Source organism: Sinohyriopsis cumingii, chromosome 11 (assembly GCF_028554795.1).
Source record: "Sinohyriopsis cumingii isolate HCF-2022 chromosome 11, ASM2855479v2, whole genome shotgun sequence".
In the NCBI taxonomy this organism is placed as follows: domain Eukaryota; kingdom Metazoa; phylum Mollusca; class Bivalvia; order Unionida; family Unionidae; genus Sinohyriopsis; species Sinohyriopsis cumingii.
In genome coordinates, this window is record NC_142971.1 from 50579894 (window position 1) to 50605557 (window position 25664).

The window sequence follows — 25664 nt, forward strand, 5'->3', positions numbered from 1 at the left end:
AAAGAAATTATGGCAGACATATAACTCATGAAGCTGTGGCCCAGACTTTTAAAATTAAAAGTCAACAACCAAAAATGTAATGTCTTCAAATCAGAACACTTAATACATACAGATCTTATCAACATGCCCCACCCCCCCATTCTGTATTCATAATTCAAAAACTTGTCATTCATGAATCCTTTCAAAACATCATATCAAATATGAGTACCCTCTCTCAACTGGCATAAACTGAATTAGGTTACAAAACAAGAGGCAATGTTTTATCATGGAAATGTGAACTTTAATTCCTGCCTCATCATTGTCTGGGGCTGCATGCAGGACCTGAAATGTCATATATAGATATATATATCTATATACACCCACTGTGAACAAAGAGACAAAGAGCCTTTGCAATGTAGACATGTAACATTACCAAGCTGTTATTTGATATCTCAGTATGTATTAACAATACAAACTTGCCACATGGGTTTACACAGCTTGTGATTATATCCTGTGATACCTTCAACATTATCTGTTTAGAAGCACTGTGTGTGATGATAATATGTATCATAACACTAAAGTTGGACTTTACCTTTCATTTTGGATCATCGTAAATTTAAAAATACAGGTTATTTCATTGTCCCTTGAACAATTATAGCAAATTTGATAATCAACATCATGCAATTATATATTGGAGAACAGCCAATACTGAGAAAAGGATGATTGATGATGGACAATATATCCATGATGGATGAAAGACCCTGCCCCAAAACAAAAATTGATGTTTTTGGAAGCGCTTAATTAGAAATGGAAGTCATGCCAATCATCATACTCTTTTCATTTTTCAATGGCCATGCACATATTCATCTACTAAGCCACTCCCAAAGCTATCTTGAATTATTTAAATGCATAAGTTCATGGCCACGTTTTTCAAACAAAAGAATACAACAGGTATATATATATATATCATTAAATCTAAACATTGAGAACTGAAATTAAACAACAAGAAACTGATGTCTTGGAATCAATAATACAGTACATACAGTTCTTCGAGGACCCCATCCCCCCCATCTGTATTAAGGATTCAAAATCTTTACAGTGTCATTCACTAATTCTCCCAGACTATCATATCAAATATAACCACCCTCCTTCAACTTGCATGAACTGAGTTAAGTTTACAAGACAAGAGTCTACATGATCTATGAAAATGTGAACTTTTATTCCTGATATATATATATATATATATATATATATATATATATATATATATATATATATATATATATATATATATATATATATATATAAAATACAGGTTATTCAGCATGATTTGATGTAGGAAGATTCTCAAAGCTTTCTATAACTGATAATGATAATTAATCATATCATATGGAGTTAATTTAAAATACTCATTATTTTTTTTGTGGCATTTGGTAGAGTTGGGGAGGGGTGCTCCTAATATCTTATTTAAATTAAACAATACAAAGGTAATTCTACGTAATAACTATTCTAGCAATGAAGTATACATACTGCGCATCAGTACAACTACAATGCCGTATTATTCTGCAACAATCGAGCAAATAACTCACTGACCTTTACGAAGCTTTGTCTTTCCTTAGAATTTCCTAAGTTTTCCAGCCAATTTACCAGTGGCTTTCCCCGAGTTATTGCTTTAACTTTCTAGCACAATGTTTTACAATTACTGAAGCTTCTAGTCCAAATTACTCAATTAAATTCGGATTGAAATGGTGACCACACCCTCTCTCAGTTCCGACTGGACATCGATTCTACCCTATTTTATTCAACTTAGCAGACAATGCTCCAGTCGTCTGTCAACGTGGTGAGATTTACGACGCCAATAAAGGTCATTTGTACTTGAACAAAGCTTTCAACGTCCACATGTAATTTTTGACACCCAACAAAGCTGGCTCTCGTAACAATTGCGAACAGGACCACTATAGCCACGGGGTCTAACTTATACACATGGCTTCTAACCAATTCATTTGATTTTGACGTAACGTAATCGCGGTCAGGCAACGTGACATTTTTAAATATTGTCCTATTTACAGTACTGCTTATTCTTGGCAAAATCCTCAATACCTGGTCAATCAGCCTAAGGTGAACCAAAAGTCACCTTTATTTTAAAAACAAATTCTTTTCGAAATTGATGAGGCATGGGAATTTTTTATTATTTTATAAATATGAAGAAAACAATTCATGCTGGTGGTATCTTTACAAAATGATTTATCTTGGAACCAAACACATCTGGGACAGACCCCAACATAATGACCATTTCACACCTTGTCACTTAAGTTGGATAGTATTCTATTAATCTGATGGTCTTTCCACTGGAAACATGGGAAAGAAGTATGAAGTTCTATCCATATTGGTAGCCTCCCTTGTGAATTCTGAACATGGTTCTTTGGTCTTTAATCTCATGTGAGGGACGTATTGGATTGTTTGAACATACGTTCTCCACTTTTTGCACAGATGAACTTTTAAAACGAAGTCACACTTAATTTTGGTTATGTTGAATTTATAACGATTTTATTCTCTGGATTACTTCGGAACTACTGACCTTACAGTCATGCTACCACGGTGAGAAGATGACTAGCATTCATTTCCTTTATACAAATAATGATTTGTAAAAATATTTTGAATTGCATCGCAAAAAAAATGATAAATTTATACTGTGCACCACTTGCCCATTAAGAAAAACTGTTGCCAACCTTGTCTTTTCTCTCTCTCTCTCTCTCTCTCTCTCTCTATATATATATATATATATATATATATAGTCCCCCCCCCCCCCTTGGGATTTTGTCATTTTCTTACTTCAGGAGCCTGTGAGCAAAGATACAAGCTGCTGACTAAGCATTGTACAGATCAAAATTTATGCTGATTTATACTGATTAGTTTAAAAGTATATTTTTCATTATCATGTTAATATATAGCACCATGTCAAATTATCCTGACATTGGGCCGACCAGTCCTAAAAGACTAACACTAACTTCTCAATGCTGAGCGTCAAGCGTGGCAGTTGTTAGTACCATTTTATTAGGTCGATAAATCAGCCCATCGCCTGTGGTGATGTTGATTTTCAGGTATCAACACAGATTTGGGGGGTTGATTTATCGATTGCTTTTTTATAAGTCTTTGGTACGACTCAGCCGAGGCTCAACCCCACGATCTAACGCATCCGAGGCGGGTTCTTGATCTAACCACTTAGGCCACCGGAGAGGTCTGTAGAAATCAGTAAATGCTTGCTAAATTCACACCCGGGTTTTAGTGACAGGATAAACTTCCATGCATTTTTCGAGACACATTATCTCATGAACAAGGTTTCATAATGGAATCAGTTTTACAATACATCTTGAAATGAACATAGTTTACAACTATTTTTATACCTCTACCTTTGCCTCGACATCGTAACTGAGCTTAATTAGAACGAAACAATGGGAAACCATTTTCATTTCTAAACAGTGCTATTGTAGATACATTTTCAGTTACCATATCTTTTGCTGTCGGCTGTGCGTGGTAGCACTGATGTTAATCATGAAATTCATGAAAGCCCTATGGTTTCATTGGATAGTTTCATGCCCCCCCCCCCTTCATATGATAGAGGGTAGGCATGACAGCCCTATAGTTTCATTGTTGGATAGCTTTATGATGTGCCCCCCGCCCCTTTCCCCCTCCTCCAACAATTTCTATTGTAGGTTGTAGAAGTCTAATAAAATAATCATAACCCGTAAATTGTATATAATAATTCACACATAACTAAATCTGTTATTTGGCTTTCATTTACTTGCCATAAAACAATGGGCATACTGATGAAAAAGGTATTAAACAGATGGTGACAATATGATGTCAAAATAACTCTGTGTTTGTAATTTGCATACAATTAAATGATTTATTATAAATTAAAGGAAAAAATTAACATGAAGTACTTTAAGCGACTAGATTAATCTTTCAATAGAAATAACACCACCGTTTTTATTTCCTTATCATTTTCAATGTTATACTTAATACATGATCGACAAGATTGGCAGAATATAGATATATGCTACATACATATATTGTACTAACAAATTCATAATTTGACAGAATTACAGAGAGAGAGAGAGAGAGAGAGAGAGAGAGAGAGCACCTAGGCCGTGTTTTGCGATTTTTTTCTCAATGTTAGTAATTTCATCATCGGGCAAAATTGAAATTGTTTACTTCAACAAAACGAAGTAAACTATTTCAATTTTGCAGAATGGTGAATGAATTGCTTTACAAATATTTCATCGCAGAACTGGCAATGTAAGATAAACAGTCTAACATTATTTCGTATTTGAATTTCCATACAGAAGAAAGACATTAACTCCCTTAAAATTGGAGTTGATGTCCTTAGTTTTTAATGTCTAAACGTACAGTACATGGGAAGTAACGAGAAATGTCATATCCAAAAAAACTGTAAATGTTATAATTAAATATGGAGGTTAACAAGAAATATACAAAATGTAAGAACTTTATGTATATTTCCGATGTTTGTTTCTTACAAGAATTGTGGCTTCTTGACAGTGAGTTAGACTATATCTCATTAGTACACGACGAGTTCTACGGACCAGGGGAATCTTCTAACGATATTCATACAGGTAGACCTTATATAGGTGTCGGGTTACTATACCGTAGATCTCTCGCAAGTATTATAAAAGTACAACACCTCGATGATCCCAGAATAATAGGTATTACTATCCATATGGGTGATTCCTCTTTGCTTTTTGTCAATATCTATTTACCTTGTGATCCTGCGGAAAATTTAGGGGAATTTGTAGATTATTTGGACAAAATTAATTCTATTGTAGAAAATGCCAATACTCTAAATGCTTATGTAGTAGGAGATTGGAATGCTAATACGATAAAATTCACTCCCTATAAAGAAGACGAATATGGTTGTATCATACCGGACTTAGAACTAATAGTAGACCACACAACAAATTTTACTTACGTCAGTGATTCACACAATACAGTGTCTTGGTTGGATCAGTGTGTCTTACTCCGTGTGATCATTCCGCTATAAGTGATATGAGATTACTACACATGCTAGCAGGATCCGACAAACGTCCTACTTTAATGACTATTAGGACGGACCTACTTCCCAGATTTGATTCTTGCCCCAATGAACTCTTAAATTTGGAATACAATATCAACTGGTCAGACCTTACTTCGGACGAAAAACTGAATTATACTCAGGCATCTGCATTCTTATTAAACAAGATTGAGATCCCACATTGTGTTGCGAACTGTAAAGACAACGGCTGCACTAATCAGGTGCACATGAAACGGATAAATGGATTATTCACTGATACAGTAAAAGCTTTGTCGAACTCAGGTAATAGCTTGACTAGTGTATCCAAACGTGGTCACCGGGTTATACCAGGCTGGAATGAATGTGTCCAAGAATTACACGACTTTGCACGAAATGCCTACCTTATGTGGCGTGACAACGGTAAACCTCATGTCCATCACAGTAACCAAATGCGCCAAACAAGAACACAATTTAAGCATGTACTTAGATTATGTAAGTAGGAGAAAGTAAAACAGAGCAGACTCACAAGCACAGCAATTTGAAAATGTCGACCAACGTGAATTCTGGAAGTAAGTTAAACAACATACTACGACAACTTCCATTAAACTACCAATTTGCATTGATGTGAACCATGGTCAGAATAATAAATGCAACATGTGGAAAAATCATTTTGAAGACTTACTCAATAGTGTTACAAATGAATTGAATAAGAAGCATGTGCTTTCAGCATTTAATACACCTTCTGCTTGTATTGAGGTACGGTAATCACAGTATGTGAGATCCGTAGTGAAATAGCAAGACAAAAAGGTGGTAAATGTCCAGGATCAGATTTTTTATATGTGGAACATTTAAACTTTTCAGATAGGGGCCCCGAGTGGCCGAGTGGTCTAAAGCGCTGACCGTTCCGGATCACTGCCATCTCACCTCTGTCTGCGTGGGTTCGAGTCCAAGGCTCGACTAGCGTAGGTACGTGGGAAAGCCTGCCAGTAGCTTATCGTGGGTCAGTGGTTCTTCCCTGGGTTTTCCAGGGTTCTTCCTCCACCAGTTAAACTGGCCGCCATGTATAGCCTATCTTGTGCTGAAAAATGGCGTTAAACCCTAGAACAACAACAACAACTTTTCAGATACTAGACTCAATGTGCTATTGATGATTTTATTTAACTGTATGTTTATGCATAACTTTGTACCAGATGATTTCACAAAATTTACAATTATAACGCTACTAAAAAGCAACATTGGTAACCTGGCGGACAAAAATAACTACAGACTTATAGCTCTTACGACTACTATTTCAAAAACATTTGAATGCATCATACTGCAAATATGTGGAGTCACAATGTCCGATAATCAGTTTGGTTTAAAAAAAAGCAACATTCAACAGATTTATGCCTATTCGCCTTTAAGGAAACTATCAGCTATTATGTAGAACATGGCAGCCCAGTGCTTGCATGCCTTTCAGACGCTAGTTAGGCATTTGATAGGGTCAATCATTGGACACTATTTAAAAGTTGATTGATATTAAAATACCTGTCTTCATAGTACATAATTTAGTTAAGTAGTATGGCAAACAGAGTATTATGTAAGATGAGGAAGTGTAATATCCAGGGCTTTCCGTGAAACCAATGGAGTGATGCAGTGGGGTATATATGACTTAAATCCTAAGCTGGGTCAGTGTTACGTTTGGTTACGTCTGTCACCAAATGTGTTGTTTCTTAACAATTTTAGTTTTGCTGATGATATGTCATTGATAAGTCCTTCAATCACAAGTTTAAGGAAATTATTAACCATATGTGAACAATATGCATTTGAAAATGATATCATCTATAATTTAAAAAAATAAAAATAATCGGTATGCATGGTCTTCCAGCAAACTTCTTTCAAATTACCATCTCCTCCCCTTGTACATTATAACGACAATGCGCTTACATATCTCAACAGTTATACATATTTGGGTCATATTTTGAAATCCAATCGGTCAGATAATGAAGATATGATGAGACATTACCGATTTTTGTGTACTCGAATAAACATGCTTCTACGAAAATTTAAGAACTGTTCATTGCATATCAAAATTAGATTATTCAAATCTTATTCCTGTACTATGTATTGTGCTCCTCTGTGTAAACACTTGAGTGAATGTATGAAAAGAAAACTAGTTATTCTTATAGTATATCAGTCAACAAAGTGTTCGTCAACTGCATAAGTTGCAAGTTTCAGTACCTTATTTACAGAAGATAGCTGCACACTGCATGACAAAGTATGCTGCATACAGGACGAATAGCTTGGAGTTTTCTTTGTCGATTACACCTGTTGGTAACCTTTTACCTAGAAGATATTGTAGTTGCAGCTCATCTTCTGTATTAAATAACGTAATGTGCAGGCTCAGCGGACATTTATCAGTAAGGAAATCCCAGAAAGAGTTTCTAAAATTCGACATATAAGGACAACTAACACAACAATGAAGTATGAAGTCTGTATAAACATTCCCACATCTAATACACATATCAAGTTGTGTTTGAGGAACAGCAGCCCAGTTTAGCTACAGATGTAAATACCTTAGTGTGTTGTCTGGTTTTAGCCGACTGCCACACTGAGGCAGGTCGTAAGTATTCGTGTATCGAAGAGAATCTATCAAAATCTGCTTGATTAGACATACGAACTCTCCAGAGGATATTTTCAAGACCAACAATTTCTTTCCAATTATGTTTATCAGGAATTTCAGAATGATGCAAATAATCAGTTAGATACCCGAGCAAGTCAAGCTTCTTTGAGGTATAATATAAATTTGAAATTAACCCGTAGCTTGACATGCATCCGCTCAAAATGAAGTGAAATAACGCAACGTTAAACACACGTTTAGTATGTACATTGTTAGGCATCAAACACAATCTGTGTAAAAACATCAATTTTCTTATATCAATTTCGGACTGCGCTGATGTCCATCTTAGCATTCCCAGGGCGATGTCTGATCTTGTATGTACTGGAAAACCTTGTAAATGTTTGGCAAAATACCTCAGTTTTATCCAATAAAGCGAGGTCACTTTTTGAAATGTTACACCATAATTCACTTCCATAAAACATTCAAGGGAAAATTACCTGTTTTAATTACATTTGCAGCAACCAAAGGATTTAAACCATTCGGTTTAATGCCAATACCAAACAAACCATGAAAAGACTTTTTTCCTTTCTTGCATGAATCGAATATTGCGTCATGCGACGTCAGCTTTGAGTTAATCCGGTGACCCAGGTGTGTTGCCGAATCAGTAACCAGCAAACATGACGGTCCTTACAGTAATAGTCGGTCCTTATAGTAATCAATATTAGTAACCCAGCCTAGTTAGCGAAAGTAGGGGCATCGTAGTCATTGATGCAGTGCTAAGCTTCAACCCTCAAGTTATTGTTTAAGCACTCCACTCTCATTGAAACATGGTTGTTAAATAAATTGTATATAACCTATTTAAGTAGCTCAACGTCAAGTCTAGGTTATAAAAGACAAGGTAATACACAGATCGATAGTGAGTAAATTTTAAGGTGAATAGCACCTGTTCTTACCTTGGGTTGACCTCTCAGGAATCACTCTTCGGCATGCAGGATACCCGTCACTGGGTAAAATACCGTACGTGAGATTTATTTCCTGTGCGGAGTCTTGTAATTGAAGTATAATTAATATAAATATGTAGTCAGGCAAATTCAGAAAATAGCATGCATTTGGAAATCATTATTATTTACTATGATGTGACATTATTTATTTATTTATTTATTTATTTATTTATTTATTTATTTATTTTGCATTATTTTCAAAGATATTTTTCACTTGGGTAAAATATGTGCAGTGAAGTAAACCCAAAACCTGCTCGATCATGATTTACACATTTATTTATTTAGATATTTATATAGATATTTACTTATTTATTCGCATGAATAATAACATTGATACTTGCTAAAATATAATTTATGGTGGTGGTGGGATTTTATGTTCAGCAGTATCCAGAATGCTTCTTATGTTTAACACGAATGTTCAATAAAAATATGCAGTGAGGTCTTGCTGTCCATAATCGTCTCGTAGTTATTTTAAGATAGTGTGTGTGTGTGTGTGTGTGTTTTTTTTTTTTTTTTGGGGGGGGGGCATTCGACGTTTCTCTTACCTAGTAAGAAGCTGGACATATGGGTTAGTTTTAGCATCCGAATATTTGACCTTTTCATTCGTACGAGTTCAACTTCTGTGTCCCATAGGGATCAGTTCTAGGCCATCTCTTTTTATGTTAGATATAAATGATTTTCCCAAGCGTTTAAAACCTAAGCGGACACTGTCGGATCTTTAAGTAGGACAGGGGGAATTGCGAACTTTAGAGCGTTCAGCTCCACCATTGATGTCAAACGTACCATCACAGATTCAGCAATGAGTCGCCGCGAAATATTCGCTAAGGTCATCGCGGGGTATGATTATATCCACGGGCGATGAAAGCTTTTGTCGGATTGATTTCGCCGTAACCTCGACAGAATTCTATGTTTCAAGACTCAAGTTTCCCTATATGTCGTTTGTATTGTTGAGGATCATCTGTACTGTCGTGTGCACTATACAACGCGGATAAAATTGCCCGTTCGATACACCGGTTGGAGCTATCAATTGGTCGAGAGGGAGAAGATTGATTGGGAAATTATTATCATTTGAATATTGAATTTATTAAAATTGTTATTCTTTTGAATTTCACCTTTGTGTTCTCAATAATTTAACTGTCGGCATTGCTGACTGGCGGCTCGGAGCTTTACCTCTCTATATCACTTATTTCACTTCCTACAACATCGAGCCTGGGTGGGATAGTAATTTAAATACTATTGTGAGCACCCCACCCCAACCATACCAAACCCAACACGGGTTAAACAGCAATTTGAAGTTTTGTGTAACTATTCAAGCGCTCCATTGAACCATGGACCCACATCAAAGCAGGGATGTATCGTAGAGTCGCTAACATGGTATATATAAAATTCTTTTTCACCTGTTTTCACCTGAGCGTAACGTTGTCTCGGAAGGCAAAATTCGCACGTTTCGGAGCCCGTAACTTCAGTTTGGTGCACCGCAGAAAAGTCAATTACGGCTTGATGAATAGAAAAATATTTCAGGAGCAAAACAAGCCATAGAGTATGGTCGTGTGCTTTCAGAGGTGGAAACAACAGCAGGAAATCGAGGGTCACGGGTGGAACGAAGTATTTGGAAGTTCTCTTTTAAATAGTATGATAGACAGGGTCCCATGTCAGAACGGGTCATGTGGGTAATCTGAATTATTTTTGTCATTCTGTATAACATTTTTTTCTTTAGATTATTAGGATTTTTTCTCAACATCAAGCTCGCGTCGAGCACCTGTGGGTATAACGGTAACAGTTGTACAAGCTCGGATGGGATGGGGAAGGAGCTTATCGTTTAATAAGCAAAATTAGCTGTGAATTGTGCATTACGTGTATAGTTTCTGTTAAGCTCTATAAAAAATAAAATAACAAAAACAATTATAAAAACACCACCAACACAAACTTGAGACTTTTAGTTGCGTGAGAGATTGCGGTATTCACATGTAGATAATATTGGGTGACTACATCACTCTCCCCCTTCTAAAGTTCTAGAAGAGTTATCTCTCTTAAGTGCTTCGAGGACACACGGTACTAATTATACGGAAGAACTGTGAACCAGTCTAGAAATGTCTAAAGAAATAATAGAGTATTTACAGGTTTGGTGGTCCATAATTGGTTAATAATGAAAATTAAAATTTTAGGAAAAATATCTTTCGAGAGCTTATCCTATATGTAATGTAAAAAAAATATTGACAAATTTCTACTGATGCAATTTTAGCATTTTTTCAGGCTTGACTCAGGGGTACTCAATACTGAAAGTAGCACCTGATTCATTTGGTGCAGAATCAATAACACGTGTTTCATGCACATGTATGTAAACAAATTGCCGCGGGTCATATGGTGTTCTCCACATATAAGCTTGCACCAAGGTTAGATGTGCACGAAAAATTATAGGTGTCATTATCAGCACCCATAAATTTTAAGTTATTGAATTTTGAATATGATAGTGTTTCCATATGTTTACCATTGGAGTGGAATTAGTACCGTGAGTCCTCGAAGTACATCGTCATTCGAGATTGTCTCGCTAAACCTATAACCAAGCGTGCTGCAGTAGAATGGAAGCTGCATTTATTTCATTTAAAAAAATAAAAAAATAGCATTAGGTCTAAGGAAAATAATTAGTTCTATGATATCCGCTATTTGCACTGATGGTCATTTGAGTACCCGAATCTCGAATATCAATGATTGATATCAAAGGTCCAACAGTCACGTGTTATTATAAACGATAGAAAAAATTTTGAATCTTGTACAAAAAAAAAAAAAATGTAAATATTAAATAAACGTTTAATATTCCAAGACACGATGTCGTAGTCTCAGCCCGTTGACAAAGTAGGGTACAGAACACCACCTCCACGTCTAGTCCCCGATTAACTGAGTGGAGATGACTTGTCACTATGCGAGCCGCCTGGTGCGAACAGAATAGCGTGTTGATAGGTGATCTCTGCTTAATAAATCCGCTTTCTCCTCGTTGCTGCGACATCGACAAATTTCTGGTCGTTTTTCTGGGACTAAATATATTGAAAATGACGTGCCTTTTCGCTTGTTTACTCACATGATGTTTGTTTTAATATTTTCGAATTGTTTGTTTCATAAGACTGAAAATGGTTGCCGTACATGTCATGAACATCATTTTCAGTAAAACTGCTAAAAAAAAAAAAAAAAAGAATCTCCCGCGAACCGGATTTGAACCGGTGACCTAAGGATTACAGTCATTTAACTCTACAGTCCTCCGCTCTACCAACTGAGCTATCACGGGAGTTGATGTAATTGAACGGAGAACATGTATACGAAGATTGTTTCATTTCGCCACATGATTTTTTTTGTCTTTTTAAATCAGCTTTCCAGAGTATTGTAAGATAAAATCTGAGTATTGAGTTTTGTTAAGCCGGGCAGCCTGGCAATTTTTGCTAAAAAGTCTTATTCATCCAGATCACAATATTTTTTTCATATTTTTTATAATTTGGCTTAACTCACAGGGGCACGTATCGTTGCTAACAAATGACCTATCACACATGAACTATGTAATATATATAGATCATGTATGACAGGTAAATTGTAAACAACGATACGAGCCCCTGAAGCTTACCTATTGGGGAGTTCTAATTGTATCAGTAAAATATCAACATACATTTTACACTATCTTTTAAGGAATAACACTTCAAATTTTATACAATTTAATTTATAAAAATTCAAAATGAAACCAAGTGATGAAATGACTAAATGGCTTTGACTGTTAAACTATTTCTTCTATATCAAATATCAATAATAAATTCTCCCTCTACTAATAGATGCAAGGAGCGAAATAAACGTCTCGTTGCGGAAATGTTTGATACAAATTACTCTGATTCGTGTATTATTCTGGAGGACTACAATTTACAAGCGCACAGGGGCGCTCTGAGAACTTTTTTCGGGGTGGGTGGGGGTCAGCACACACATGTAGTGCTTAGCTATTAAGTTTCACTGATGTAGACAAATACTTGGTACCCATAGTCAATGATTGTCTTGCATAGCGTAAAGAGAGGGTCTGACCTGACCCGCAATTGATACTTTCGGCAGGACATTATAGTTGGAAATCAACCAAACAAACACCGATATCTGACACATTCGAGTAGGTAACTGAATGAGAATTTATCTTTTTAGACCCTTGTGTTTGATAGAGAAGAAAATCCTTCTAGCCTGCTATGTTTGTTTTAAAATTAAAATTTGATAACCAATTACCACCATGTCGGCTATTTCTGTGCGTCGGATAATTCTGCGCAACGATACGTCATTTCTGTAAACATTAAACCCGTGTTATTTTTGTTAAAAAATCAAATTTTTATCAAGGAAGAACGATCTACTTGAATTAAGGAAAGTGATATTCATAAAGTGTAAAAATATATCCCGCATTTCGACTCGAAATGCGTATGAAAATGTGATTTCTAAAATATCAACATGAATTCCCACTCCATGACCTTCTTGAACACACAGGGGTTCGTTATAAAGAAAATTTGGAGTATCCGTCCATTAATCAAGGGATGGAGGTCTTTGTGTTATATTGTTACAGGTTAGAACCCCCATCTCTTGATCCATGAACGGATACTCCAAATTTTCTTTGTAATGAACCCTGTGCTTGAACCGGTAACCCAGAAAATCCGATTTACTATGTGTGAAGGGGCAAAATTCTGGCGATCTTAGAAAAATACATTAGCTGAAAACCAGAGAACAATTAATTAGATTTATGGAGACAGGCGCGTATCATATTACCATACTACCATGTCCCGTAATGTCTTTTAGAGGGAGAATTTTATTCTTAACTAAGCATTTGTTTATACAGCAGTCAGACGGACTAATAGGGACACGGTAAACTTTATTTTCATGGTGAAGTTGTCACAATTGAAAAATCGCAGAAACTTTGGCGCCTCTGAAAAAGGCGGCAGAGATAGTTGATTTTGATTAGTTACGTTAACAAGGGGCGAGCAGCAGAGAGGGTGAACAGACCACTTAGGGGAATGGTCACCCTTGTGTTTGACCAAAAAAAAATAGTGACCACTCATAGAGGTCAATTACCACGTCTACGATTATTGTTTGTCCCAAACAGAACCGTAGACGCCCCTCTCTGCTGCTATCAATATTGGGAATCATCATCTGAATCATGGGAATCTTCATCTGAATCATCTTTATTTGTTTCATCTTTATTTGTTCTATGTTTCAAGTAATATTCAAGTTCTGATGGTGGTTTTTCTATTTTGGGATTTATGTTCTTTCTTTTTCTGTAATAGTTCATCAAACTTCGATATCGATCTCCACCGCAATTTTTGCAAATCTGATATAATCCTCTAACGCCGTTGTTACATCCAACACATCTTCGTGGACCAGCATGAGGATTTTTCTTTATAAAATAATTATGTTTCTTGCAATATTCTCCACGGCATTTTTTATTACAATTGTTAGTGGTTCCTTGACGCAGCCACGCACAGTTGTTCATTATATTAATGATATCTATTTAATTAAATTTAATTTTATCATCACCCCTCTCTGCTGCTCCTCTTCTGCTGATATTAATTAAATTATTATGTTATAATAAAAATGGTACATCCAGAATCTCATACTGCAAGAACAGCTCGAGAACGATTAGAAACAATTAAAAAATTTCTTCCTGTCAGAGACTCATTTAGAAAAAATCTGCAAGCGCAGCAAGAATCAAAAGTTGAGTACGAAGAAGACACTAAAAAACTATTTAAACCCGTCACTGTAGCTACTAAGAAAGCTACAGCGGCTGTTGAAAAAACTATATGGGGAGATATTGCGGAGAAAGATGAGAAGAGGAAAAAGGGTATTTTTCCGGTATTAGAACAAACTGCAGTACAGGCTGAAAAAACAGCAAGAAGAACCAAACAAACAAAGAAGATTTTACGAGACCTTCCAACTGACATAGCTGCGGCTCAGCCTCCACCTGTTGATGAGGAAATACTTGAAGGTATTGAAGAACTTCGTGCTGAAGTCGCCGATGTGAGAAAAAAACTTGCATCTGAACCCAAAACAGCAGAAGAGAGCTTAAGATTAATTGCAAGATTTAACGAAGGAGTTGTTGAGGAAATTAGAAACACTGAAAGAGAGAGATTACCTGAGATGATATCAAAAAATATATCTAATAAATCTAGTATTTTAAAACCCGGTCATGAAAAAACAAATGATGATAATTTCATTAAATGGATATATCGCGTATATTACAATAAAAAACAAGCTAGAGGTCAAGAATTTGAAAGACTTAAAGAAGAAGTAAAAAGACTTAGAGGGAGACGGGAACAACTAGAACAAGGAGAGTCCTCCCAGTATCAGCTTCCTCCACCTCTGCAACAAATAGAACAACAACAATCTTCTTCGCCACAACAAAGGTTGATGTCGGAAATTAAAAAGGCTAAAGAGTCACTTAAATCACCCTTCTCGAAGAAAATTCCTGCACCGAAAATGACATTTACACCGACAGGTTCACCACATGGATTTCGAGAAGGTTCACCCCCGGACACCGCTGAAGTACTTACTTCGGTAATGCAACCACCACCCCAAGATGAACCTAAAACAGGATCTGGTTTATGTCCTGATAATATCATCAATGACGTGTCACGGTTAGAAGTTCTCATAGGAGGAAAACGTGCCGGAAATAATTCACCAGAAATAACTAATGAAGCAGCTGATATTTGTCGGCGACTATTTCAAGGTGGTATCATGGATATTGGCGTTTACCGAGAACTTATTGATGAGCTCGTTGATGACTAGTTGTTAGATAAATGGTAAATAAAATAAGATGATTGTGCATGATAATCATCGTAAACCCACACAGGTTAGAGCGGTAAACTCACGATTACCAATCTATGAAGCAATTTACGGAAATGGACTTGGTGATGTCATTCGAGGATTATTCACGAGGATAGCTCCAAAAGTAGCACCTGTTGCAAAACAATTATCGATGAAGGCTATTGATATTGTTCGTGATAAAGCTCCTGGTGCAATTGTCAATGTTGCTGGTAAGGCGTTCTCGGCGATCAAAGAAAGATTATCACGATTATTGCGACGAAAACAACAACCACCGGTGAAACTGGCAAGTACTGAGGTGATGCCCGCAGATGTTAGTAAAATAATAAATCAAGCTGCAAATCAAAAACTAGCGGCGATATCTGAAGAAGCAGAAAAAAATATAACAGCAAATTTAATAGCAGGAAGCGGTCTTCGTCGACGATGATTATCATTTGGAAAAATGGTAACTATAATAAAAATGTTCAGGCGCGAATCAGACCCAGCATTTGATATGGAGGCACCTGTCCTTAAGTACGAGTCAGTACGTGATTATCAGTTTTATTCTTATGACGCAATACAACCAAATCATCAGGGGAGAATCGAATTACAGGTTCATGATACAAGTAGATATTTCTTGCCCGCTGAGGCGTTTATTGAAGTAGAAGGTAGACTTGTAACGAATGTTGTAGCTAATACGCCATATGATGCTAATTTGCGTGTTGGTTTTGTCAACAACGGGATTATGGCACTGTTTGATAGCGCCACATACATGATTGATGGAAAAAATATTGAATCAATTCAGAAGGATGTCGATGTTGCTACAACAATAATTGGTCTAGCCAGATATTCTGACGACTTTACAAGATCAGCTGGTCCAACAATGATGTTCGCTAAAGATATCACCGACAACGCTGATCATATCAGGTATGCTAAAATACGGACACCGCAAGATACTGCAGTTGATCCACAACCAGTTGACTTTGAACACGCAACCAGACCAGCTGCTGCTTTTGATATTGTAAAAGGTGATAGCGCGACTTTCAACTTAGGATTTGCAACACGCCAAGCGGCGCTGTCAGGAGATAATAGAAATTTTTCGTGTGCAATTCCATTATCTCATATCTTTGGATTTTGCAGAAATGTTAGAAAAGTCATCTTTGGAGCTAAACACACAATTGTGCTCGTAAGAAAAGGTAATGATAATGATGCAATTTGGCGAGGTGCTGGTATTGCCGAGGGTAAAGTAAATATATCAAAACTTTCATTGTGGATGCCAGTAATGACTCCATCTATTACTGAGGAACAAAAATTACTATCTTTTATGGATCAAGGTGGTAAATCATTGCTATCATGGTTAACAGTAACCACAGATGCTGCTCAAAGCAATATTAATGGTTTATTTACATGGCATATAGCATCACAACAGGGTGTTTCTGCACCACGACATATTTTTATTGCATTACAAAATATTAACCGGATAAATAATCAACAACGTTCACATATGATATTTGACAACCTTGGAGTTAATGAAGTTTCTTTACGGATAAATGGACATCAAGAACCAGCCGAGGATATACAACTAAATTTTGTTCAAAATCATGTAGCGCGCGCATATCATCGTTTAATGTCATTCATGGGACGTGATCAAAATATAGATACCGGGTTGCAAATATCACAACTAGATTTTACAGGTCTATATCCGATTTATTATTTTTCACTAGAACATCTTGATTTATCCAAACAATCTGTTGTTGATATACACTTTCGAGCCCATGTTACTAACCCTCCTCCTGATATACCCGGTCCACCAGTTGTTCCCGGCTTCTACAGAGCGATCGCGGTCATACTTAGCGACAAGGCCATGCTACTTGAAGGTGGCAGTGGTCGAATGAGGGTCGTTGATGCACCGGTGGAAAATCTTTAATCGTGTTATTTAGAAAAATATATTTTATATAAAAATGTCGTATAGTCATGTTAATGTTACTCTGACCCCGGGTCAGGTAAAAAAGCTTCAATCAAAAACCGCCAACAAATGCGGAACTAAAATATCACTAAAACGAGATCAGATTGGTGGTGGTCCAAACAAATTATCGTTGACAAATAATCAGATTAAACATTTCAATAAAGCCCTAGAATCAAAAACTGGAGTTCAATTCCATCTCTCCCCGAGCGCCATCAAAGACATGGTTAAAACAGGTGGTATATTTCCACTTCTTGCGGCCATTCCGGCATTAATAGCTGCAGCTGCTCCAGCCGTAGCAAAAGCGGCCGCGTTAGGTGCTGTTGGAACAGCCGCTGGAATGGCACTAAAGAAAGCAACAGGGCGGGGATACAAAAAAAAGGGACGCGGTCTAAGATTACCGGGATCTCGTTGGGGGAGAGGCCTAAGGCTTCCAGGGTCATTTCGTTAAACGTTCCATCATCAAATTTTGATTTACTTGATGCTGCTAAAAAATTAAAAATATCTGCCTTTAGAGGTGTTTTTATGCGAGATCAATTACCGAAACAACCAAACAAACTAGAAACAGGTATTATTAATCTCGACAAACGTTCCGGACCTGGTACTCATTGGGTATCATACGCGATTGATCCGCGTGGAATTGTTTATTTTGACTCGTACGGGTTAGCTCCACCTGTTGAATTTATCAAGTATGTCGCACCACTCCACGCAACAACTAGCGTTTATAAAGTTTGGTATTCAACGCTACCCACACAAACAATGACAGATCCGCCAATATGCGGCCGTGAAGTAATTAATGTACTCGACGCAATATCAAAATCATCCAAGCCGCCACATAAAGTCGTGCACGATTATACAAGCAACCGATATGTTGCGCGTAAAGCATTTTAAACAACGGATCTTATTATAATGGTTGACATTTACGGAAGATCTTCTACTGGTAAGAAAATAAAATCCGACGTTGATCTGTCAAAGTATGCGACTAAAGATGACCTCGCTGATATTATGAACCTTGCTGGAGTTGACCCAGATGAAGTTGTTATTTTTCAAGATCGATATGGTAAACTAAAAACCAGCAATATCAGATGGAATGATATAGTCCGGCGAGTACTTGGTGCAGTTACGGATAATATTCCCGTGTTTACTGACGGTGGTAGAATCAGAGATTCAAGTATGTCACTTAAAACCATCAGAGATGAAATTGCAAAAAGTGTTGCTAATCGCGTGAGAAACACCGGTGACACAATGACAGGTGAACTCAACATGAGCGGGAACAAAATAGTAGCTGTAACAGCTCCAAAATCTGACAACGACGTCGCAAACAAACAATACGTCGACGACGTGGATGGAAAACTATCCACGCTACGGGCCGAGTATGACGTTCACACGGGCACGTTTACAAGGCTTCGAAGAAATTTTCAGAAAACCGATGATGCCATAAATAAGTTCTTTGGAAATCCTTCCGTCATTGACATGAAACTTTCTGATATCAAAAGTAACCTAGACACGATCAAACGAACACAACTAGACATCGTAGCGGGAATTCCTGAGATTATCAATAAAACCAATCTGATTAAAATTCCAGCTGAAATAACTCCCGGGCATATCACAAACATCGTATGCACGGTATCATCGGGATTTGCAACATGGTCAAAACAAAATAATACCATCAAATATACCGCAACAGTCACTCGCGTGTACAGGCTGTCTGTGTTTAGTGCTGCAAAATTTTACATATTTACAACGTTTCCATGGCGTCATTCCACCGACAGGTTTCCCGGGGTTGTATCTGTTGTATTAAATAGCGGAACCGAAGAAGTATTTATGCTGGAAGCAGCTGATAAGGAATTAACCGCAACATCTTACTGGTGGTGTTTGGAATTTGTAGCTGAAACACCTCAATTGTTTACTGCATAAATATATATGGACGGTGCACAATACAGATACAATCAAGCGCGTGAATGGCAGGCTGCGCTAAAAGATCAAGTCGATCAATATACAGTAAAAGTAAAAAAATATCGACGACGATTGGTTATCGTTGATGTAATTGTTTATTCAGTATCCGCTGTTGTTGCTGGAACCGGTGTAATATTATCAGCGTTGACAACGATGGCACCAGTAGCTGTAACTGTTTGTATTTCAGCAGCAACAACTATTGCAGGTGTGCTTGGTATCATCACAAAAAAAATATGTACTTGTACGAACGAAAAATTATCCGATTACACAATAAAATTACATACAGCGACGGTAGCATACTCGAAATTATCCTCGTTGTTATCAGCGAGTCTCAGTGATGGAATTATATCTGATTTCGAATTTTCAATGATGACCAAAATATACGATGACGGTATTAAAGATACAAGTATTAATAATGACAGAATTACTCCAGCAGATCGTGACCAACACAACTCCGCCAAAGATAACGATGATCTCGGTAAGTTCAACTAATCCTGAATTTAGTGTTAATTTTCCTACTGCAATTCCAGTAAAAGAAATAGCACTAGCACAATTACGAGTATATTACAGCTGGCCCAATATCAGATCAAAATCATTTAATGGTACACCAGCAAATAATTCGCTTGTATTTACTAACAAGAACAAATCCGATGGAACACCTGACTGGGTTGTTGTTGAAATACCAACCGGCAGTTATGAGATCGAACAAATCAGTGAGGAATTTGCGCGTAGAATAAAATCAATAACGGGAAAGGAATCAAAAATATCAATTAATGTTCATGAGCCGACGTTGTCCTCGACGGTTGAAATAAACTCGCCTGATTATGCCGTTGATATTTATCAATCTTCAATCAGATCCGTGCTAGGATGGCCTGAAATTCCCCCGGTGCATAAAGGACCACCAGAACCAACTCGGGATGATTTTACGTCAAAGACCAGTCTTCGTCATGATATTAAAATGAATTCAGAATGGCTAGATTACATAGAAGTAAAACCAGGATGGAGGGGGGGGGAACACCTGTATATGATCCTAGAGCTCTTTTGTATAATCTTAATGAACGTGTTATTGCTTTGAATATTGATTCTATATTTGCTTCAATAAACTTAGACCATGAAATACAGGTAAATAATTTACGTGATAGTTTTCAAGAGTATTTATTTGATTCAACATCCGCGCGCGATAATATTATTAGGTACATAGAAGTTTTAAATTATATAGTTAATTCTTCTGAAGTTATCTATAACAGAATTAGAGATATGGTTCTTAAGTCATCAAGCGATTATAAAAAATCCTTCGCAGCCAAGTACAAAATACCCGAAGCTGACATTGTAACGTTTAAGTTTCCTGATTATAATCCGGATAAATTAAGAAAATCTGTCAATGATGTCATTGATGAGTTTTTTCCTAAAATACTCGATGCGTGGAAAAAACTAGCACCATTAGCAGTTGTTCTCAGATATGATAATGATCCACACGGCGGCGGAAGACACGTATCTCCGCGGATCGTTAATATAACACCGACGGTCGCGGTCAATCTGGTTTGTGACGTAATCGATGGCAGCTATCAAATAGATCTCGGAAGATCAAATCAAGCTCAACAAGGATACATCCTGTACACGTTCACACCACAAGTTCCCCCTGGAAATTTAATCGTGCAAGAACCAACTAATCCCGTGTATTTGCGGTGTCACAATAATATGTTAACACGAATCAATTTTAAACTCACAGACCACCTTAATCGCTTGATTGACATACGTGAAGAAGAGCTTGTAATAAATCTGTATGTAAAGTCGTAAAGACTTCCGTCGTAAGGACTTCCGTCGTAAGGACTTTTGTCGTAGATCTTCATGTGGAGGAGGGTTTTACACGCGAGGATTTCTTAACAGTTAGAAGAACATTTGTAACAGAGATCAGAATCAAATTCGATCAACTTAAAAAAAATAATATTTATTAATTTTCCTGATTTTACAAATTACTTGATTTTGACTACCAACTACCCCCTCAGAAATATAAAAATGCACGAATTACTTGATTTTGACTACCAACTACCCCCTCAGAAACATAAAAATGCACGAACTACTTGATTTTGACTACCAACTACCCCGTCAAAATCAAGAAAGTTCTAACCTTGTCAAATTGTTCCTAACAAATTTTATTTATTAATAATATTATTTTTACTGAGATTTTTTTTTTGTTTTTACTAAAATACAACGAAATTGCTCAATTTTCCTGATTTTGACTACCAACTACCCCGTCAGAAATCAAGTAGTTCGTGCATTTTTCTTTGATTTTGACTACCAACTACCCCGTCAGAATCAAGTAATTTGTGCATTTTTCTTGATTTTAGTAAAAAAAAAATAAATCCTCAGTAAAAATAATATTATTAATAAATAAAATTTGTTAGGAACAATTTGACAAGGTTAGAACTACTTGATTTTGACTACCAATACACGTGGTCAGCGTTGACATGGACCCCAGTTACCAAAACTTTCATTTTCATTATCATCAGTAACGAGGTTACCTTGGATCGTTTCACCAGTAACGAGGTTACCTTGGATCGTTTCACCAGTAACGAAGTTACCTTGGATCGTTTCACCAGTAACGAAGTTACTCGCTGACATTATTTTTCTTAATAGTCTTATACGGGTACTAATCGTTTTCTTCGCCTCATACTCGTGGGATAATAACGACTTAATTCTTTCTACGGCGGTAGAAAGAGGAACGAACTCCTTCACATGATCATCTTCTACGGTAGCTAGCGACTGAAACATTGCCGATTGAATCCGTTTCATGAGACTGTATTCAGATGATAGTGTGTGTGTCCCCATGGTTTTACGTTCTTGTAAAATCTCAAAGTCAGAAACTATTTTTTCAGGATTAAGTTCATCAGATATATTAATTCCATCTTTTTTTAATTTTTTAATAGCGACAATTACATCATTCATATTTTCATGGTTCATTATATAATATATAAATCTTTAAAATAAAAAAATATCCCTAGAACACCTATCGAGTGTATTAGCGAGTTCGTCGGGATGTTTCAGGGACAGCACAGCCAAGAACTTGTAGCTTGCCACCGCAATCTACCAAGTTCATTAGGCAAATATTCCCTCTACGAGAGCCCCTAACCCGCCAAACAACGGTCTAGAGGCCCAAGAGGGAGGACGGCACAACCCTCATTAAACTCGTAGCTTGCCACCGCAATCTACCAAGTTTAGAGGATATACACATAACATATAACTAACTAAGGACAGCACAGTCCTCATTAAACTTGTAGCTTGCCACCGCAATCTACCAAGTTTATCGGACATACATACAATGAAATGGTTATATACAATGAATGAAGAGCCCCTATCGAGTGTATTAGCGAGCTCAGATTATGAATGAAACGGCACTAACTAAGGACAGTACAAACATATACGCTCAGCAAAATCACACCCACAATAATTAATCCAGTGGGTGATACGAAAATATGTATCAACCACAAGTCAATATTGTGGTTGTGAATTTGCTGAGCGGAGGGGTTCTTGCGGTTCCCCCCACTATTATAAAAATCGCAATTATGCGCACCACCGACAAATTGTCAGCCATGGGGATTCGATCCTGGACCGCGAGCGCCACAGTCCAATACCATACTGATCGAGCTATCAAACATTGTTACGAACATATGTTTCGGAAGTTAATATATAGCTAAGGAACCAATATTTACACTAAACAGCGGTTTCTGAATAATAACGGTTTCTGTATTTAACAGTTTCTGTATTTATAACAGTTTCTGAATAATAGTTTCTGTATTTATAACAGTTTCTGAATAATAACAGTTTCTGTATTTATAACAGTTTCTGAATAATAGTTTCTGTATTTATAACAGTTTCTGAATAATAGTTTCTGTATTTGTAGCGGGTTTCCTAAGCAGACCGAAAATCAATAATAACAGTAGCATTAATGCACCAGTCAAAGAACTTTCCAGAGTGTAAGTTCAGTGAACACACAACTGCAGGTCAATTACAATGAGTAACGGTTTCTGTTTCACACACAGCTTCCTACGGATCATGTGTTGTATGATGGGAAAATATTTAAAAAACATAAATAATACTTCTACGAGTAATTAGTTACGATGTAATTAGTTACGACGTAATTAGTTAAACTGACTAATTACGATCATAAAAAACCAACCATCTACGAAGAAAACTATATATTACAAAGTAATCTCCCCTTAAATCAAAAATTCAGTAGTGTATGGAAGACCTACTGTGACATAAATTAAAAAAATTAATTCAATGTGGTGATGATAGTTAATAATGTGGTGATGATAGTTATTGATACTGAAATGTAATTTTCTGTTTATATTTTTTCGATAAAGCTGTTTTATATATATTTTCTGCCACTCTTTGTACTGATTGCGGGTGAATATCAAAATATTTCGCCGCTGAACGCATCGAACGAAACATAATTTCTTCACCAGTTTCCATGTTTGTGGAAATTACTACCCTTCTAGAAACTGTCTTACATCTTCCTGTATTTCCACGTGTATTATTCTCGCTGTATGTGACAACACGAAGGTTGGATAAATTATTGTTTTGAGGATTTCCATCAATATGATCAATAACAAGACCGTCATTGATCACTCCGAAGAAACATTCATACGTAAATCTATGACAGAAATAATGTTTCTTTCCAACTGTAAATCTAAGATAACCAACATTATTAATACAACCAACTTGTTTCTTCAACTTGCAGTGTCTGATGATACCATTAATATTTGATTCATAGTTTGTTATGACAGGATGTGGGACAAATATATTTTGCTCAATTATAATAATATTATATGTTTAAATCATTGTTTGTCTGAAATCGTGATATATAATCCTTCACGGATTTTATAGCGTTTTCACCGCTATTATTTTTTTTGTCATAATATCTTTTAAGTTCTCTGAACCGTTTCCCGCCGCACTTTCCACATAATTCTGTCTTTCCACGTACTCCAATACCACACCGTAGACATGGTATTGGTCCTAGACTTCCTCGTCGTATGTTTTGTGAGTGCATCCAACAAAATTCCTTTCTACAGGATTTGTTGCATCGATTTACTGAGCCGATCATCAACCATCTGCATTGGGACATTGTATATATATATATAATTTTCTTTATTTAAATATTTGTTTTAATTATATGAACGAGTTTGAGAGATTATCCCAAACTAGGCCTGTTAAGTATAAATTCAACCTTGACAGATTATCTTCTGACTTGCCAGTACGAGATCTGGTTGATCCGAAAAATAAAAGTTTGATCTCGAAAATTCATGACGCTAAGAAAGAATTTTACACGGATGGTGCATCTCATACATGGTCAACGTTCAAGATCATACGAAACACTGACTTTGTCACGGACGCTACAATGAATGACAAGCGAGCGGCAACTATCATTAACTACATCGCTGAATACGAGGGCAATCAAAAATATTTCTTCAGAGTAAAATTTATTGTATTAACAGAAACAGGTAGTTGGATTATCCGTGACAAATATGATCCTGTCCTTAATAATAATAAAACTATCATATTAAGTAAAAATTCCAGACCGGGTCTATTGACTGGTATTGATAAACCGTATTATGAGCGAGCGTATCCTGTAACAGCAGTTATTTATGGAATTTATGAGATAAATAAAAAACCTAACGTTGATAAACTAGCGCCGATGAAATTATCATCCTTGACCTTGTCAAGGCTAAATTGTGTGGCTGAACGAGTAATAGAACACTTTACAAACGCGATGCGTGGAAATGGATTAACCGATTTAAGGCGTGAAAAAATAAACTCGTGGGCTGATTCAGTTAGGGATACTGGTGCTACAATAAAAGATGTTGCTGAGTTAGGAAAAATATTAAAATTTCCAATAACTGTGGCGACAATAACGGGAGAAGTACTGTACCAGTCGAAATATAAATCGAAAGGAGCTCCAATAAATATTATCGATCATAACGCGCACGCATGGACTAACGCAGTAACAATATTTCCACGTGATCGAACTGTTAGATTTTACCCCACAGATATGGCTGTGGCAGATATGAGTATGTTTGATTTTATTAACGAAATAAGTAAAACCGATCCTGTATCGGTATGGTTATTCAAAAGTAATGAGGAGGGTGAATTTGATCAGTTTGTCAAACCGAACGGTGAAATATATCGCACAGAATCCCTCCATGACGAGATGAAAAATCTTGCGACGTTTTTACAGTGCAAACACGCGGAAAATACTGACAAATTACTAACTAATTGTTTTACCGTTCCATCTGTTGCGGC

The 25664-nt window shown here is 36.6% G+C and overlaps 1 protein-coding gene and 1 non-coding gene across 3 annotated transcripts in view; both read right to left on the reverse strand.

Annotated features, from left to right (window-relative positions):
* LOC149788431 (gelsolin-like protein 2) overlaps positions 1-8617 on the reverse strand; it is a 50646-nt gene extending 42029 nt beyond the window's left edge. The window contains exon 1 of one of the 2 annotated variants that reach the window (XM_089974419.1): positions 8600-8617. The gene's annotated coding sequence lies outside the window, so the exon portion shown is untranslated. Of the gene's footprint in view, positions 1-4966; positions 5045-8599 lie in introns of those variants that run through there. The other variant, XM_089974417.1, reaches the window with a different exon arrangement.
* A 3222-nt stretch (positions 8618-11839) lies between these two features.
* On the reverse strand, positions 11840-11927 carry Trnay-gua (transfer RNA tyrosine (anticodon GUA)). Its single transcript is given in 2 exon segments — positions 11840-11875; positions 11891-11927. It is a non-coding gene; the product is annotated as a tRNA-Tyr (tRNA).
* Positions 11928-25664: the final 13737 nt, after the last annotated feature.